This window comes from Coregonus clupeaformis, chromosome 37, assembly GCF_020615455.1.
Source record: "Coregonus clupeaformis isolate EN_2021a chromosome 37, ASM2061545v1, whole genome shotgun sequence".
NCBI classification, from domain to species: Eukaryota; Metazoa; Chordata; class Actinopteri; order Salmoniformes; family Salmonidae; genus Coregonus; species Coregonus clupeaformis.
The window spans coordinates 14140363-14144712 of NC_059228.1; positions in this window are offsets into that span (position 1 = coordinate 14140363).

Here is a 4350-nt window from a genome sequence, read left to right on the forward strand (position 1 = left end):
ACCCTTTTTGGTTCCAGGTAGAACCCTTTTGGTTCCAGGCAGAACCTGGAACCAAAAAGGGTTCTCCTATGGGGAGAGCCGAAGTACCCTTTTGAAAGACTTTTTTCTAAGAGTTTATGCTGTCATGGACATTAAGGGAGAATCTCTAAGGGTTGATCCACTCCACTAGACATTGGGATGCACCCTCCTCTAGGCCCTCACAGGAACAGCTGACTACCTGCAGTCCGAAAGGACTCCATTACTTCGCCATTCGGACTTGAAAGAGGTTTAGGTTGTATCTCAATAGTTTAAAGTGGCTTCCTCTCCAGATTGAGATTCACCTTCAGATCAACATGTCCTCCTTGCCTTCTTAGATTGGTTTGATTGCCCAGCTATAGTACCAGCACTCTATGGGACGTATAATTTTACTTTTGACTTGAGAAACAAGCAGGCATCACTCAAACCTTGCTCAAATCAGGGTATTGAAAGCAATGGGAGCCCCGGAAAAAGGGCACAGATCTCAGATCAAGTCAAGTGAAATCATATCTGTATGTAGCACACAAGGGTGACTACCTGACCAACAACACCTTGACTGTGTTTCCGTTCGTCCACAGGACTCCGAGCACCTTTGCACTAAGCAATGGTGTAATAATACAACACCAAGTGTCCCACTTTTACAATGTGTGTTCTCATTTTATATATACGGTGTTCAATGGATCATCAACTCATCTAGAAGTAGCAATTTTAAGCTACAGCCTTGTCTTTTCTGAGTTATGGAAACACTGGAGTATTTTAATGGAATGTATAAGGACTCTTGGCACATAGCAAATGCAACCATTCAGTTATCAACACCGACTTAGAAACAAACTAGGCTACACCAAGAGAATACCTGGGATCATTTTGCACAAAAACTCATAATGCTCTTTTCAGTTCTGGACGTGACTGTTCTGTCTTTCTCATGTAGTTGACCCTTTGTATGGACACAGAAGAGATAGAAGCATGTAGCAATAAGAGGGAGGGCAGCTTGGGAGATCTCTCTCATATCAAAGGAAGAAACAAATCTCTCTCTCTCTTTCCTGTTAACTAGCACAGACTTTCATAACAAAGGAAGAAACAAACATTTATTGGTTAAAACTCAAGCTGCCCATCAAAGATATTGATGCTGTATCAGCTGCTGGGACTGTTATGGAGCCTTCTTGGATCCGTGAGGTCAGGGGTCATGGATCAGGGAGCATTTGGTGGCACTTTCCCTGATGGTATCACAGTGAAAGCAACAAAACATCCATGTCAAACTGTTATGTACTCCTCCCTTGTCCTCTCTCACTGTCACACACTCTGGACTGTGAATACTCTTTGAGTATTACTAGACCCCCCCCTCTTCCTCCCTCCCTCAAAAAAGCCAAATTACACTTCCTAGTCTTCCTGTCCCTGACTGTGAGACTCCCTCACTGACATGTAGATAATGTGGATGGCATGATTGCATGTCTTTCCCTGTCTGTCAGAGTCGGTCCAGATAATGTAGGGGTTTGTGGTGGACATTGCATGATAGATTAGGCTAAGGCATGACACACAGGTCATTATGGAACTGTTACAGTGGTTATGTTATGGCCTTGGGAGCTCCTAGGGGAATGGGACTGAATCTCTGGTCAACATTTTGGCAGCCAATGGGAACCATATAAATATAATTACTTGAATGTAATTCTATGTCTATGCTGGGAACCATAGATAAATATGGCAGTCCTCAATTGTGCTTCCTCATAAGAATGGATTCAACTAGAGTTGTGGTCTTTTATATTACAGAGTAAAACAAAGTATATAAGAAAATAATCTAACAGATAAATAAAAATCAATATGATCTATGATGATGATGTATATATTTTTTATATAGCGCCTGAAGATATTTTGTGGTAACACCGGTACCATTGTGGGTTTAATATACAAAATATAATAAAGATTTCTATATATCTTTACAGCACCACACATATCCCAATGAGATGATCAATCACAATTGGAAAAGGTCTGGAAAGAGTGGAGTGGAGTGATCTATTGCATGCATTAAAAATATTATTTTACATCATATTTTACAAACTCCATTCTTTTTTGTTGATCAAACTGCATTTTGATATAAACGCAACATGCAACAATTTCAAAGATTTTATTGAGTTACAGTTCATATAAGGAAATCAGTCAAATTAAAAAAATTAATTAGGCCTTAATCTATGGATTTCACACAGGTGAGCCTGGGAGGGCATAGGCACACCCACTTAGGAGCCAGAGCCAGTCAATCAGAATGAGTTTTTCCCCACAAAATGACTTTATTACAGACAGAAATACTCCTCAGTTTCATCAGCTGTCCGGGTGGCTGTTCTCAGACGATCCCGCAGGTGAAGAAGCCAGATGTGGACGTCCTGGGCTGGCGTGGTTACAAGTGGTCTGCGGTTGGGAGGCCGGTTGGACCTACTGCCAAATTCTCTAAAACGACGTTGGAGGGGGCTTATGGTAGACAAATGAACATTTAATTATCTGGCAACAGCTCTGGTGGACATTCCTGCAGTCAGCATGCCAATTGCACGCTCCCTCAACACTTTAGACATCTGTGGCATTGTGTTGTGTGACAAAACTGCACATTTTAAAGTGGCCTTTTTTTTTGTCACCAGAACAAGGTGCACCTGTGTAATAATCACAATGTTTAATCAGTTTATTTTTATGCCACACCTGTAAAGTGGTTGGATTATGTTAGCAAAGAAGAAATGCTCACTAACAGGGATGTAAACATTAATGGTCATCATTGTTCAATGCGATTTCTCTTTCATTTGGCTGTCATTATCACCATCAACATCATTCATGTCACCCCATATCATCTTCCTCATTTGTTGTGTTTGGCATCTTCAGACTACATTTATTAACACAAAGCATTTAATCCAAATAATATTCCATACGTGTTCATCACATAGAAACATAGATACCTCCATAGCGTGATCTTTAACGCATTCAAGTGGAATAAGTAGCACAGGTGTAGTGAACCAAAAGGGAACCCCTTTTCACATATCTCACTGTTCTTCATAATCCCATAATAACCATTTTCTGTGTAAATGTCCAACAGTGAACGACATTCTAGTCCTTTACGCAGACAAAAATATATATTTCAAATGTAGCCAAAGCAACGCGTTTGTTTCTATTAGTCTTGTTTGTTTTCTTCCTTAGTGTGCATAAATATACAATTATATATTTGTGTATTTATAGTGTTCTGTTAAGTAATCCGTGGTGTTTGTAGTCATTCATGTATATTTTCATGCTGTAAATTTCATCTATAAAATGACTGTTTTTATTAAAAGATACAAAATGTCCCCATTAAGTAACGGTTGTTGGAATTTACTATGTGGTGCATTTGTACATAAAAAAAAAAAATGTCTGAAGTGATTTTCGGGCGAATCCTAACACATTTTCACTCTCAGCCATTGATATTAATGCACGACTAGAGCTGGGATTCATATAAAGGCGAGATGGAGCGCTGTGCAGTGCACAATGCGCCTTTGAATGAATCCCGGCCTTAGTGAAAATTTGACTTAAGTGGAAGTTAGGATTTGCCCCTTCACATTTATCAGTTGAAAACTAAACTACTTCCCGTAACTACTTCCATTAATGACATTACACCATCCAGAGACACAGGGAGACTGTGTAAAGCGTAAATTTGTATAATGATCTGAAGGCATTATGGATGCACCTTATTACATGTTTAATACATGCTAGCTACACGCGTATAACAGCTCATTATGCATCAACTACATGTATATAACAGAAGCTTATCTGACCATACTGCCATTGAACTTTTGTCACCAGCCAGACACTCCAGCCCTACAGCAAGTCATATGTAAGCATCTCTCAGGCTCTTTGTCTCTCATAAATGTAAGGCACTATGCGTAATGTATTACACTGGTGATTCTATGGAGTTAGGAACCTAAACTTAACTCGGCATCAGCCCTTCCCAGACCCATGCAGTCCCTCTCTCCCAGCGCTAGCCAATCTCTCCCACCCTCTCTCCCAGCGCTAGCCAATCTCTCCCACCCTCTCCCAGCGCTAGCCAATCTCTCCCACCCTCTCTCCCAGCGCTAGCCAATCTCTCCCAGCCTTAGCCCCTCTCTCCCTGGCCCAGACCCATACAGTCCCTCTCTCCCACCCTCTCTCTCTCTTTCACCCCAGTCCTAGCCCCTCTGCCTCTCTCCTACCCCCAACTTCGCTCACCCCAGCCCTAGTTTAAGCAATGGTCCTCATATCCTGCATTTATCATTTAGGTTTTCTCCAACTCCTCCATGTCTTTACAGGCTCACTCCACAAGCCTATGTAATCAAGCCTGATCCAGAAACATGGGCT